Genomic DNA, 15,524 nt, shown 5'->3' with positions numbered 1-15,524 from the left:
GTCAAGGAAGGAAGGATGCAGTGCAGCTTAAGGGAAATGCAATTAGTCCTTGCATGCGGTTGACCACCTTCTCGAATTAAAGGCATAACACAACATTCCGATGATGCTGTGATTACCTCCGTTGCTTTTATTTTTTTAATGAATAATCAATTCACATAGCTCTGCAGGGTGTTGCATGTTGTCCCTTAAATTGGCATGGCTGAACACCATATGCCCTGTAATGTCAGTTTGGTTCCCCAGTGCTCGATATTGATACTATTATTGTGTAGCTATTTTAGCCATGTTCTGAGCACTTGTTTTAGTTAACTAGGCCTGCAGCTCTGCACTTTCACCTGTCTACGTTTTATTCAGCATTGCTTTATTTTTCTAGCAATAGCTTCATTTGCGGTGCTGTTTTATTTCCCTATATCTTGTTGTTCTTTCGCCTAGGAAAGCATCACATTCTTAGTAGGACATATAGTTCACTTTGTGCTTTCTCCAAGCCTACAGTCAGATAGGGTTGATGACAAACGTGGTATGCTGTCTCCAGCATTCACACAAAAACAGTCATGCGTGGGGACCATTTCTTAGAATGTCAGCTGTGTTATTATAAAACACCCCTTAGTGCCAAACACGTTAGTGAGATTCTAGCCAGATGACCACGAATGTATGCTGATTGCTGCAAGCTTCACTACAGCTACCTACTTAGACGACCAAGCCCTGATCCAGATGGGGACGGTGTCTTTTAAGACATCGTGCCTCTTTTTCAGGTATGAGGGATGATGTTCTCCCACGGGAAAACCCAAAGGGCAGATTAGGCTTAGTATGCTGCGCTCATACATAGCGTAGGTGAGGGGCTATAGATCCACTCCCCTGTTTAGACAGCATAGTCGGACTGTTCGTGTTTTACATTTTTAGTCACATGCCTGATCCTATTGTCTTTCATTATCCTTGTTATTGCTATGCACCTGCTTTTATCTAAGATGCAGATATTTTGATAAATGCCTATTTAAATATATTCTGCCTCTGGTGTCTTTGCCTGAGTGAGATTTTAGTAACTGAGATAACTGGATGCGATCTGATGTACCAGATTCCCTGGGGAGTCTATCTTACCATGAGCTCGGTTGCCACAATCATCTGTCAGCGATGGGGTGCTGCTAGTTAGCTGGAAACCCCGGATTAGGCCCACAAGTGTCACCAGGTGTGGAATTATACTCATTACCCACCACTTAAGCAGTCCTACTGCCCAAATCCAGTAGCCTCATTACCCTAATGAGAACCTACGCAACACTATGTGATTAACTTAAAAACAAACTAGAAAGAAAGAATGACCACTTCCACCTCCCTATGATCATTATACTGTCTGACTCCCTTACACAGACCACCCTTCCAAAATGGCTGACCCATAGAGCTATTTTGGTACCCATTTCTCGTTGCTTCCAGTTAATTTAAAGTAACACATGGTCGGTAGAAACTTTAGATGCCCACATTCCGCCTGACTCCTCCGTTAAAACTGAGCAAATAGGGATGGGCAGACTAGATAATACTGGGTAGTTGGCAGCCCCACACTTAATATTGTCCCACTTTGAACAGTAATAGGCAGGGAGCCACAACTCATCATTAGCTAATTTTACTTTCAGGCTTCTGTAAAACCTGGCCCGACCTACATTCCCTACACCTTGAAGTTTCCTGGGGATGGAAACTTATACCCATTCTTCAAAAGAACACAGCATGGAGCTGCGCTTACAACTAAAGTTGGCAGTGTTAGCTCGCCTTGTCCTTAGTAAGTAAACTTATGAGGGGACGCGTATAGGTCGATGACCCTTTTGAGTCGCATGGAGTATCCTAGTCATGCAGTGACTATTGAATCTATAGCTAACATCAATAATCAAGAAACTTTCTATGGAAAACAACTAAACCATAATACTCAAGAATAACCACTACTCAGGAAGGAGTTAACAATTTTTATTCCCTATTGATTACAATTCTAGATCATCCGTTAGTTCAATCTTTATTCAAATCAATCCTTTTTGTTAATCCATCATAAAAGACATACATTCTTAAAGGAAGCTTTCTATGACAATGTGATACCACAAACTAAGAATACCAGCATTAATAGTGAAATTCAGCAATTAGGTTTGTCAGTCATTGTCATTGTCACTGTCAACGTCACCCTAACAGCCTACCTAACCAAGATTAGCATTAGCATGGGGGTCTTCATGCAAAAACAATTTAGAGAAAACATCAATTTGGAAAAAATCTACCTAAGTGAGAATCTTAAAAAAAAGCGCAGTTGATACCTAGAATAAAAGGCATAAAAATAGTCTGTCACCTTTTCATAGCTACCTATCCAGGATGGATCAGCAACAAGTCAGTCTTCGTCTTCAGGTCATCTATTAGTCAGCTACGGATCAGGCTCACAGACCATGAGCCCAATATCAGCACCTCGGACAGCGTCTCCTGACGTCATCACGACACCCAGACTGGAAGCAGCAAGAAAGAAAGCTGATGGTATTGTCTAATTACCAATGCCATATCCAGGTTCACTTTACATCTTCTACTCTTCATCTGGGGTACTTTGATGTTGCACAGTGGTCGGGAAAGGTGTGAAGTATGGACAACTGTATAGGTGGATAGGATAAGTAGTTAGGGTCAAATGTACAAAAAGTAGGAATTGTGATTTCCTAATTGCAATTCTTACTTAATCGTAATTAGGGAATCCCAATTCCTAATGTAAGCAAACTTACAACAGTTAAATAGCAATTCCTAGTGGGTCACATACTGAGCTGATTTTAATGAGGTTGTCAGCTGTTTGAGTCCCATTAGGCATGGTGGTTATCAAAGGGATGGTGGCATGCTGGAGTCAGGGAACCCCCATGTCTGATTGCTTTTCAATAAAACATTCATTTTTTTAGTTTAAATGCAGCCTGTTTACCTAAAGGAAAAAGGCAGCATTTAAAAAAAAAAAAAAAAAAAAAAATGATGCACTTATGTTTCATATGTTGCTCGTAAAAAAACATTCTCAAATGGAAGGGGTCATAACGGTTGCCACCTCCTTGAGATGTTGGTAAAATATTACTGTTATGCAACCGGAATTTGGTCGCAAATCATTAATACAGGTCATTCATTCAGTTTTGATATTTGGAAGGCACGTCTTAAACAAATACCAAATCAGTATGCATTTTCAATACCAAAATGTGTTACTGGATCGCAATTTGGGATTCATACATACCAAAATGCTTTTTGTGCTTGCAAACAGGCAGAGTTTTGTAAATGTGGCGCTTAGTTCTTTCACATCACAGATGATAGAATCATAGGCCATTGGTTCTGGTAAGCCACACTGGAATCATAGGCCATTCGTTCTGGTAAACCACACTCTCGTAAAATAACTGCAGGGGGCTTTAATACTATGGTTAAAATCCGGTTCCCAGAATGACGTTCCCTTAGAATGAGCTGCTAAGGTGCTTTTTATCCGAGGGGTGGCTTCAATTTCTAGTTATTTTACTCATATATCATAAACTGTAGAACACATCAGCTATACTTCATCATTGGCCACATGTTCCTGATTCGCTTGTTAGATGGCCAGTAAAATGCAACCATTTCCCATTATCCCTCTTCACTCCCTCTGATGTACGTTGTTTGATATGAAAAACCGAGAAGGTATAACATTGGCTTATGTATTTCTCTTAATAATGTGATGAATGCTAATGAAGCTCTGAAGTACACAAATTGGGATCATAGTACAAAAGCTTGATTAATAATATTCTGAAAACCTAATGATTTTATGTTTTTTCTAAAATGTCATAATTAACCTCTGTTTTTTTCAGGGCACAATCAGGACCAAATCATCACACGCGTAACTACCGTTCATTAGAGACCTGGCGTGAAAAGAAGCCAATACTGAAATTTTCAGTGGGTAGTCTTCTGAACTGGGGTAGGCAAAGTGAATTCCAGTATCTTATTCAATTTGGGGCCTCTAATCATCAAAAACTCTTACAGGTTCCCTCCAAAGTCAGTCAATTTGTGCTAGATGTAAGATTAGCCACCACTCTGGGAAACAGTCCATGCTCTCGGTGGCTCGAAAATCATAAATACGATTACATAAGTTCTTCTTGAGGGAAACAGTGACAGCATCATTTGAGTTTTCTTCAAGAGTGCACATAGTGAATTTCTTAAATTGCTTTATTAGCAGTATGCTGGTTTCATAAAATTCGGCAGGACTAATTTCAAACCTACTAGAGTGAGAAGCTCCTCCTGACTGTTCGGAATTTACATTTAATAACAGATGACACGCCAAAGCTGCATATGAACTATTAATTTCAGGTGCCCTCCCCAAGCAGGTGCAGTCTGAACTGTCAACATTGGGATGGAATAAACGTTAAACAGACCTGCTTTTAATAATCGATATGAGGGGGACACAATTGAGAGAGTTACAATACATAAGGCAATGTTTCATCTGGCATGCCAACTGAACAATCACAATTTATCCTGGTGAAAAAAAGAAGTGCTACGATAGTAAATTGTGCTACACCGTTGTTCCAGTTAAAGAAGCACTTGTGTTTGCAGGCTAGTGATGCCTCCACAAACTCTCTCCTGTGCAGGGCGCATTATCATTCCGAATTCTACAAGCACACAAGGGAGATGCCACTAATGCATTGATGGTGAGCTATCAAATTAGTTTTTCATGGGTCATCTTTGTGAAATGGTTATTTCTTAGAAATTATTCATACTAACTGCTAAAACTGCCATAAGCATTTCTATGTAAGGTTTTCTCAAGCTTCCCATTCCTCTAATTTAATTTTAGATTTCATCACCTCTGTTTATTAACTCTACATAGCACTTGTGAGGGCCTATCAATAAGGCGCTCTGTTTAAATATGTCACAATACATGAGAAGACATTATGTACATAATCATTTGGTACTGGAGTATAAAAACTTACGACCAATGATCATATGGCTAGACACATTAATAATTAAGTGCAAACCCTGTGACTGAATAATCTCCCTGCTTCTATTCCGGTCAATGACAGATGAGTCGATCAAACGACTGTCACAAATCATCGGGCAAACCTAGAGACTAGGTAACCTCTGTAGTGTTTGCTTGTCTGCTTAGACGTCTCAGTAAGGCATTCATTTTTCCTAAATGTGTACTTTGCCCCAAAAATGCATTTATATCAATAAACTTATTTGAAGATCATTTACTGACATATCTTCCTCTTCATTAAGGCTTACCTGCCCTCTTAAAGGCATTTTCAAAGACGAAATTAATTAAATCTTTTCAAAATTTCTCTGAAGATCACCCACTCTTGATAAGCCAGCTGGTTTTGCAAATCTTTATTTGACTGACTTGTGATCACGTCTTTATCAATAAATTGCCAAGGCACTATCGCAGTTCCCACAATGCACCACACTATTTATGCTTACATATTACAAGATTATTGGCATTAACCCAATTGAAAAAGGGATATTTCCAATGTTCAGCTTCTTTTTAGCCATCTCACACTCTGTCTGACATATGTACTAGCACATTAATCTGTTTTAAACCTGTTGGAGGGGTTGGTACTGTTGTCAGATATTGAAAAATAAACTTCATTTAATTCACCTGTCGGTTACATATATACACAGTATAAGGACAGAACATCTATTTATAAAAAGAAAAAAAAAGTATGAGGTATCTTTGCTACACAAACACCAGGATTCGTACGTCAATCTGTGGGACAAAAGATAAGATAGCAGGTTTTAACTTTGATCTACATCTATGGACTTGATACTGTGCATATGTTTAAGACACTGCACACAGTTTAAAGCATTTACATTAAAATGGAAAATCAGAGCAGGAGCTGCAGTTTGCACAGTTTGGAAACAGAAAATAAGAGGGGCAGCCTCTGCTCCCCTTTGATAAAGCCCCAGTTGCTATATCACATGTAATTTTTCAAAATAAACATCTACTGGATTGGGGACACCTAAGTGAAGACAATCGCTAGGTTTTAATCACCAAACTTCTGGGGCGACATCGCAACTGGCTGCTGGTTTCTAATACCTATTTCTAAAAATGTTTTGTTCTAAATGAAACATGATGTGCCAACTCTAAACAGGCAAAATATGTGCCGTACAATAATCGAAAATATGATGAAGCCTAACCACATTCTCCTTATAGAATTTCTGACGATAGTCCCTGAATGCAGAGGTAATTTTCCTAGAACTTAGTGTGGCTTCCTTAGTGACATGAGATGTCAGGAATAGTAGCAATTTTCTTAGCCTTTTGATAAGATCTGCCAAATTGGGATGATTCTAACTATTGATTCTGTATACTTGTGTTGAACAGAACTTTTAATCTGATTTGAATTTTGATTGTAATGTTACCACTTTCAACAAACTGTTGGTCAAGACCTATTGAAGCAATAGCTGATCTCCTGACAGAATGAAGACGTCTTGACAACTACTATGGCCACAACAGTTGTCACTGTTATGCCATTCAGAGAAAGGGAACATAAGCTGACAGCTTGATCAGCTGTGACCGATTGTGAGAATTGTCTCAAACTGACAGAGACGGAAGTGCATCCTGACTGGTTATTCAATGATGACATATTGCACTACATCTGTCATTCACAGAGAAAGACGTACAATCTGAAGGCTATTTCTGCTATAGCAGATTTGGCTCACTGTCTCTAATTGAAAGAGCAGGAAGGGCATCCTGATGGCAGCTTCAACCCTAAAGATATTTTACTTGTCTCTCATTGCCAGAGAAAGGTGTGCCGATTCATTCCTGTTAGTCTGTGCTCTGAAAATATTATAGGAGACGGAAGTACATCCTGACTCAACTGGGAGGAGAGGCACGACTGCGAGGTGAATCAACTTTAAAGATTGTACTATATCTCGCTATTGACCGGGAAAGGATGCACTGTGATACCTGCCTATGCTTTGCAGATTGTATTCACAGCTGCCAAAGAAACAGCATGTCTGTGCAGATTATGCAACCTGTCTCACACTGTTGGAGAAGAAAGGAAATCTTAGAGGTGAATATATTTAGTCAATAATACATATTAGCAGGCACAGATTCTGATACATGAAGTACAATTCAATGTTTTTGGTTAAAGTGATTTGCAAACAAAACCTTGGACATTCGGAAAGCTCCCCTGTGAATTCAATCTGCTCATTGCTTACCATTGGATTGTTGTTTTGTAACTCACATTTGCTTGTTTTCTATTTGCTGGCTCTATTTGTTTTAGGCTATCCATCTTGAGGTCGTCCCTTCCATGGCCCTTACCTTTGTTACGGTATCCTTCCACCAGTGCTCAATTTGTAAACAAGAATTTAAATCTTGTTCTTATCTTGTCATATTTGCTGTGCACTCAGACAGGTTAAATGTAAATCTCTGACTTATGAGTGAACTTGGTGTTTACTTTTCTTGCTCTGACTTCAAAGTGACTCATGCTGATAATGGGGATGTAATGGACCAAAGGATGTAAAATTTTATTTTTTTCTAACACGCAACAAAATATAAATGACTTTAAATGAACTGTGCAGATATTTCAGAATTAGAGAGCACAAATGAAGCACATTTTTTGGTAATTCTGAAGTGTGGAGGAAACCTATTTTAATATTATAAAAAATATAACGGATAATGACAGTTCCACTCATCTTTTGTGCGGTATATACTTTTATCAGTAAAACTTATGCCTGTGCAAATGTAATAGTCATTTCAATTGTAAATGTGTTGACTGTAATAGTAGTGCACTACCACAACATGCATACTCCACTTTCTCACTTCACCACTCCACTGCACTCTACTCTGCACTACTCCACACCAGTTCACCCTATGCCTCTCTACTTTACACCACTCTACGCCAATGGTCCAAATTTGCACCACTCCACTGTACTTAACTCTATGCCTCTCTACTCTACAGCACTCTACGCCAATGCAGTCTAGGCCGCTGCACTCCCCTCTGCACCACTCCCCTCTATACCACGCTTCACTATTCTGCAACACTGCATCACTCCTCTCCACACTGGTGCACTCTATGCCAATCCACTCTACGTCACTCTAATCTACTCTGCACCACTGCACTAAATGTCAATGTATGCCATTGCACTCTGCCGCTCACCACTCCATTCTAAGCCACTTCACTCTAGTATGAAACAATCTACTCTGCACCACTCCACACCATTCTACTCTACCCTGCACCATTCAATTCTACTCTTCACCACTCTACTCTGTGCCACTTCACTTTACTCTAACCACTGCACTCCACACCAATGCACTCTATAATCCTTTACTCAAAATCAATGCAGTCTATGCCAATCTACTCTGCCACTGGACTCTACTAAAATGAGGGGTTCATTTGTCATTGAAATTATGGTTAGTACTGCAGAAAGAAAAATTAAGACCTGTTTTAAGTTATAAAATATCTAACTGTTCTACTTCCAACAGGAGCAAACCTGTCAGGTGGTGATAAATTTCCTAGATAACGAGAAGGGAAGTTTCAGTTCTAATAAGGTCAAGAGGCAAGTATGATGCATTTCTTTCTTCACTTGATATAAAATAGCAGTTATCAAAGACTTATGGTAAGAAAAAATAGAACTACTTATCCCATGAGACATAGGGAATAAGTGTCCATAGTAACCACAGTCCAATCATAACTCGGTCAGCCATATATGTGAATGACGTCCCTTCCTTTTCCTCTTTCTTGAATGCTCATCAGTTGTCATTGTGTTTCTTACTTTCTCCTCATTTAATGATTATCACTGAATATTGTGCTTGTTTAAAGATTTAATTGTTTAACTGAGACCTGTGTACTGTTATCACGCAGGGTAGGTTTATCTCCCAGTGTGATTTTTTTTTTTCTCCATACCTCGTGCGTCCTGAGGAGGTGCTCTCGTGTGTGGACAACGGTCCTTTTGTGCCCGTTGCGGCCTTGTAAAGAGCTGTTTCTATCCAGCACTCTAACAAAGCTTGCACGTGCGTTAGAGGATTTTTGTGAGGAATTCCTTTGGTTTCCTCATATTATTCCCCAGCCAACCCTCATGTTTACACCACTACGGCAGTTGTTATCCCCTGTAATTTCAAGTCATGGATTACGACTACAGAGCAAACTAGTGAGCACAATTTCATTTATAACTGTTTTTACGGTTATAAGCAGCAGGCTCCCCTTTGTAAGTTTTGGACGTACATTTTTTCACTGGTGCAATCATCTGACTATTAATCGATCACTGTGGTGATCATGGATACTCATCCTTCCAGGATGCTAAGGAACAATGGCCTCCCCAACAGTGGACCAAGCACTTTGTTTGGCAATTTCTAGATCCCTGCACACACCCCCCCCCCTTCTCAAAACCCCCTTAAAGACAAAGTGGATAAATTGGCTGAGAGTATGCAGGGGGTTTTAGTGACCCTAAATCTCAAGAACCAGGCCCTAGTACTAGTGTTGAAATGTGAAAGAAGGCCTATAAGCATGATGCGGGGCCATGGAGGGTTTCAATAAATTGACAGAAACCTTCAGTAAGAGTGTTTGCATGCTTAAACATACACCCTACCGGGAGGGAGATCGTCCCAAAGAAAATTGTGGCGCTGCCACCCAAAATTCAGACCCTGATGGTGGGTTTCCCTTTAGAGGGGAGGGTGACTCAGATTGTGACATTTCATCTGAGGATCATCAAGAATCTAGTAGACCATGGCGTCCGAGGGCCTAATACTTCTGATTCCACTGAGGCGGACACAAACCAGTGTGACATGTTCGACCCCTCTGATATCGATCTACGGTCCTCCGAATAGACACCCGACCAAAACGTGGCAGAGTACGTTGCTAGTAAAATCCACCAACCTTTAGAAAAGGAGGTCAGAGCAAGACTCCCTTGCAGTGAGGGTCTGGGGCACTCTGCCTGCAAAGTCCACCGCTCCGCATATCTTAATGCAAAATTAAAACCATTTTTCAATAAATCTATGAAGGGCCCTAAAAAGGGCATACACCAATCCTTGAGAAATTTCCTGGATAAACTCCCGGACGTTGCTTGCCCTCTTGCCCAGATCATCCAGGTGGCAGAACAAGCAAAAGCGATCAGGCATTCCCATTTCCACTGAAATAGTAGCTGGTTGGGATCAGAGAGCTATCTGTTTGCTGGTAATGCGAACTGTGCGCTTGAGGCAGATCGCAGGAGATCCTTGCTTATTACAATCGACCCCAAACTCGGGGATTTAGCAACTTCTGAGGTGGGGCGACTGCCCACAGTAACCTCTTTGGGGGGCCATTCATCAAGGAGTTGGGAATGTTTGTGGCAACCTTTTCCGCCCTTGACATGGCATAATCTTCAATTAACAAAATCTTCCTAGGAAAGGTTTTTGCAGGGCCCGGACGAGGCAGGGGCTGCTCCTTCCACCAAGATCTCTCCAGAACTCAGTTCAAAAGGAACAGTGGCTGGAATGATGGAACACACTGAACCTTCTACCCCAGCAGAGGCTCAGGCAGAGGAAGAAACAACTGAGGAGGTGCTAATGCACCAGGTGGAAACATCAGTAAGCAGTACCCTTTCCCCCCCCCCCCTCAAAGCCTTGGGGGGGGGTGGGCTGGGTAGACTCCTAAAATATGCTCACAATTGGGGAGGATTACAACGGACCTTTGCATCCTTCAAACTGTCTGAGGTTTTCACATCGAATTTTATGAATCCCTAATTCAGAACACTCCACTGAGACCTCTGGTCTTTTTGAACGAAGAGATGATTCTCATCTATGCAGAGGTGATGGAGTTATTATGCAAAGGTCCTATGTACAGGTCAGTACTCCACCCTCAGGGGATTTTAAAATACTTGTTTCTGGTGCAAAAGGAGGACAAAGGCTTCAGACCAGCAGTAAATCTGAGAGGATTCAATGAGTGATTGGTTTACCGCCACTTCAAGATGGAGGGAATCCATCTCCTAAGAGACATTTTTTGGAGGGGAGATTGGATGGTCGGGTTGGATCTCAAAGATGCCCACCTCACAATTCCCATCTTCCCACCTCACTGAAGATTTCTCCAGTTCGCCCCTTCAGTCTATCCTCAACCCCATGATGTTTTACAAAGCTCCTGAGACCAGTAGCGGAGATCCTTCAACCAGGAGGAGTAAGGATGATCAGCTACTTGGACGACTTCCTTCTGATGGACCAATCTCAAACACAGCTCCGATTCAATCTGAACATGACTATTGCTCTCCTCCAGGACTTGGGGTTTGTCATCAACGAACGGAAATCAGAACTTATTCCAACAGATGACATTCCTAGAATTCCTCATTGATTCAGTAGTGGCTTCACTGAGTCTTCCCTCTTTAAAGGTCACAAAGAAACTCAGAACCATCCTGCGACAAGACAGAATATCTCTGTGCCAACTGGCCAGAATAGTGGGACTTCTATCATCCATCAAAGCCATTTTCCAGGACTTTTGCATTATCAAGCCCTCCAGAGACTGAAGGCTTCTCACCTACGCAGGGTGAAATGGAATTAAAAAAACCTTTGAAACTCACTAAAAAACAAAGGTTGCAAGAACGTTATAGATGGTTTCAGATTTTTACACACAAAACCATAGAAATTCAGCAGTTATTTCAAGTAACTATAACTCATGTCCTAAGGTAACTATAACTCGCACCCTCGACATGCACAACTAATTACCCGAGATATTACATCAATCATGACATCTTGGACATCATTGATAATATCACTGTAGGTAGTTATAGTTAGGACCTACTTTCCCTAGAATAAGCGTTTTTGACTTGCCTATATCTTTGGTCCCGTTTGACGAATCTTCATAAAATTTTCCCCAAAAAGTGCCCAGTAAGGTCTTGTGGATGGGAAGTATCAGGGGGATTCGTCAAGTGGAGGCTGATAAAGGGGACCTGGAGTGTGTTTCCCATTCTAATTCCCATAGCAATTTTGAACATGACAACAGCCTGAATGGAATTATACCAAATTTGGCAGAAAGGTAGCGGTCAGTCCAGAAAGAAGCCTTCTTGTGGTGTGATGTAAATCCGTTCAGTAGTCTCTGAGGTAATAATAGAAAACTAAATATAGATATCTGGAAGCGCAAATAGTTAGCAAATATACTTGTGACCTATTCACAGACTCACGAGCCACAGGAATGCTCTCATTGGCTGGGCGCAAGCTGATCTGAAAGTTGCGCCCACCATTTTCTAAAATGGGGGCTGGTCTCTGGGGCTGAAATGTGATTGGAAAAAAATGGGAAAGGGGGATTAGAGGTCAGTGTGGAGATACTCTGACCCTATGAATGAAATGGGAAAGTGATAGTGTGTTTTGAAAACGGGAAGGTGTTTTTTTCTTACACAACATGGATATTAGAGAGTCCACTGCAATGCCCAGTGCGGGTCCCTGTGTGTAGCATTGTGCCAAATTCGTGAATATCAGATAAAGCACACACACACAAATAAAACACATTGGCACACTCACCCATCAACTCAGTCGTGCACATACTCACAAAGGCGCTCAGACACTCACGCACCCAATCACAGATCCAGTCAGACCCACTCATCGCCCCACTCAAAATCTCTCACTCACACACAGACTGTAGGAAGTTGGCTCTGTATGCACTATTTCAAAGTAAGGAATAGTATGCACAGAGTCAGAGGGTTCCCCTTAGAGGTAAGATAGTGGCAAAAAGAGATAATACTAATGCTCTATTTTGTGGTAGTGTGGTCGAGCAGTAGGCTTATCTAAGGAGTAGTGTTAAGCATTTGTTGTACACACACAGGCAATAAATGAGGAACACACACTCAAAGACAATTCCAGGCCAATAGGTTTTTGTATAGAAAAATAACTTTTCTTAGTTTATTTTAAGAACCACAGGTTCAAATTTTACAGTAATACTTCAAATGAAAGGTATTGCAGGTACGTACTTTAGGAACTTTGAATAATCACAATAGCATATATACTTTTCAAATAAATCACATATAGCTATTTTAAAACTAGACACAGTGCAATTTTCAACAGTTCCTTGGGGAGGTAAGAATTGGTTAGTTCTTGCAGGTAAGTAAACCACCTACGGGGTTCAAGTTTGGGTCCAAGGTAGCCCACCGTTGGGGGTTCAGAGCAACCCCAAACTTACCAGACCAGCAGCTCAGGGCCGGTCAGGTGCAGAGGTCAAAGAGGTGCCCAAAACACATAGGCTTCAATGGAGAAGGGGGTGCCCCGGTTCCAGTCTGCCAGCAGGTAAGTACCCGTGTCTTCGGAGGGCAGACCAGGGGGGTTTTGTAGGGCACTGGGGGGGACACAAGTTAGCACAGAAAGTACACCCTCAGCAGCACGGGGGCGGCCGTGTGCAGTGTGCAAACACACGTCGGGTTTTCAATGGGAGACCAAGGGGTCTCTTCAGCGATGCAGGCAGGCCAGGGAGGGACTCCTCGGGGTAGCCACCACCTGGGCAAGGGAGAGGGCCTCCTGGGGGTCACTCCTGCACTGAAGTTCCGATCTTTCAGGTCCTGGGGGCTGCGGGTGCACTCTCTTTTCCAGGCGTTGGGATCTGGGAGTCAGGCAGTCGCGGTCAGGGGGAGCCTCGGGATTCCCTCTGCAGGCGTCGCTGTAGGGGCTCAGGGGGGGCAACTCTGGTTACTCAGTCTCGTAGTCGCTGGGGATGTCCTCCCTGAGGTGTTTTCTCCACAAGTCGAGCCGGGGGCGTCGGGTGCAGAGTAGCAAGTCTCACGCTTCTGGCGGGAAACGCAGTTGTCTTGAAGTTGCTTCTTTGGAAACAAAGTTGCAGTCTTGGGTGAACAGGGCCGCTGTTCTCAGGAGTTTCTTGGTCCTTCCAGAGCAGGGCAGTCCTCTGAGGATTCCGAGGTCGCTGGTCCTGGGGGAAGCGTCGCTGGAGCAGTGTCTTTAGAAGTGGGGAGACAGGCCGGTAGAGCTGGGGCCAAAGCAGTTGGTGTCTCCGTCTTCTCTGCAGGGTTTTTCAGCTTAGCAGTCCTCTTCTTCTTAGGTTGCAGGAATCTGAGTTCCTAGGTTCAGGGGAGCCCCTAAATACAGGATTTAGGGGTGGGTTTAGGTCAGGGAGGGCAGTAGCCAATGGCTACTAGCCCTGAGGGTGGCTACACCCTCTTTGTGCCTCCTCCCAAGGGGAGGGGGTCACATTCCTATCCCTATTGGGGGGATCCTCCATCTGCAAGATGGAGGATTCCTAAAAGTCAGTCACTTCAGCTCAGGTTGCCTTAGGGGCTGTCCTGACTGGTCAGTGGTGACTCCTTGTTTTTCTCATTATCTCCTCTGGCCTTGCCGCCAAAAGTGGGGCTGTGGCCGGAGGGGGCGGGCAACTCCAGTAGCTGGAATGCCCTGTGGCGCTGTAACAAAGGGGGGTGAGCCTTTGAGGCTCACCGCCAGGTGTTACAGCTCCTTCAAGGGGGAGGTGATAAGCATCTCCACCCAGTGCAGGCTTTGTTACTAGCCACAGAGTGACAAACGCACTCTCCCCATGTGGCCAGCAACATGTCTTGAGTGTGGCAGGCTGCTAAAACCAGTCAGCCTACACAGGTAGTTGGTTAAGGTTTCAGGGGGCACCTCTAAGGTGCCCTCTGGGGCGTATGTTACAATAAAATGTACACTGGCATCAGTGTGCATTTATTGTGCTGAGAAGTTTGATACCAAACTTCCCAGTTTTCAGTGTAGCCATTATGGTGCTGTGGAGTTCATGTTTGACAGACTCCCAGACTATATATTCTTATGGCTACCCTGCACTTACAATGTCTAAGGTTTTGCTTAGACACTGTAGGGGCACAGTGCTCATGCACTGGTGCCCTCACCTATGGTATAGTGCACCCTGCCTTAGGGCTGTAAGGCCTGCTAGACGGGTGACTTATCTATACTGCATAGGCAGTGTGAGGTTGGCATGGCACCCTGAGGGGAGTGCCATGTCGACTTACTCGTTTTGTCCTCACCAGCACACACAAGCTGGCAAGCAGTGTGTCTGTGCTGAGTGAGGGGTCCCCAGGGTGGCATAAGACATGCTGCAGCCCTTAGAGACCTTCCCTGGCATCAGGGCCCTTGGTACCAGGGGTACCAGTTACAAGGGACTTACCTGGATGCCAGGGTGTGCCAATTGTGTAAACAAAAGTACAGGTTAGGGAAAGAATACTGCTGCTGGGGCCTGGTTAGCAGGCCTCAGCACACTTTCAATTCAAAACATAGCATCAGCAAAGGCAAAAAGTCAGGGGGTAACCATGCCAAGAGGCATTTCCTTACACAGACCCACTCACACACAGACCCTCATGCATGCACAGAGCCACTCAGACCCTCATGCATGCACATATCCACTCACACCCACCCACTCACACATTCATGCACACAGTCACAGACCTACTGAGACAATCATGCACAGTCAGACCCACTCAGTCACTGATGCACCCACTCACAGACCCACTCAGACATTAATTTTTTTAACGTTAAGTAATTTTAATCACTATATAGTAATCCAACCACTGCTGCACACAGCCAAAGGGCCTGCAACCAAGCCCTTATTGCCACCCAACCCCATGACGCTCATGGCCTTTGGCTGTACACAGCGGAGTTGGTCACAGGGCCT

At 43.1% G+C, this 15,524-nt stretch overlaps 1 long non-coding RNA gene across 1 annotated transcript in view; it reads left to right on the top strand.

The window, feature by feature from the left end:
- Positions 1–8,485, top strand: part of LOC138273930 (uncharacterized) — a 78,111-nt gene extending 69,626 nt beyond the window's left edge. Inside the window, exons 3-4 of the long non-coding RNA XR_011200304.1 lie at positions 3,807–3,913; positions 8,411–8,485. This is a non-coding gene — a long non-coding RNA (uncharacterized lncRNA). The remainder of the gene's footprint in view (positions 1–3,806; positions 3,914–8,410) is intronic.
- Positions 8,486–15,524: the final 7,039 nt, after the last annotated feature.

This window comes from Pleurodeles waltl, unplaced genomic scaffold (assembly GCF_031143425.1).
Source record: "Pleurodeles waltl isolate 20211129_DDA unplaced genomic scaffold, aPleWal1.hap1.20221129 scaffold_121, whole genome shotgun sequence".
NCBI classification, from domain to species: domain Eukaryota; kingdom Metazoa; phylum Chordata; class Amphibia; order Caudata; family Salamandridae; genus Pleurodeles; species Pleurodeles waltl.
The sequence above is the reverse complement of the archived record's forward strand: the minus strand, read 5'-3'. Positions and strand labels throughout refer to the sequence as shown.